The following is a 274-nucleotide window of genomic DNA, read 5'->3' as shown; positions in this document are numbered from 1 at the left end:
ATAATAATAATAATAATAATAATAATAATAATAATAATAATAATAATAATATCCCTTACCCAAAGTGCTGAGGATTAGATGTATTTTGGAGTTTGGAGTTTTCCAGAGTTTGGTATATTTATATACAGTATTATGTCTAATGGGATATTATACTGGGAGATGGGATCCATGTACTGTATGTCTCATATGCATCTCATAGACATAGACTGAAGGTAATTTAATGCACAATATTTTTAAAATAATGTTGTGCTTCTGCATAGCTTCAGCAAAACCC

Source organism: Sceloporus undulatus, chromosome 3, assembly GCF_019175285.1.
Source record: "Sceloporus undulatus isolate JIND9_A2432 ecotype Alabama chromosome 3, SceUnd_v1.1, whole genome shotgun sequence".
Taxonomy (NCBI): Eukaryota; Metazoa; Chordata; class Lepidosauria; order Squamata; family Phrynosomatidae; genus Sceloporus; species Sceloporus undulatus.
This window is presented reverse-complemented; position numbering follows the sequence as displayed.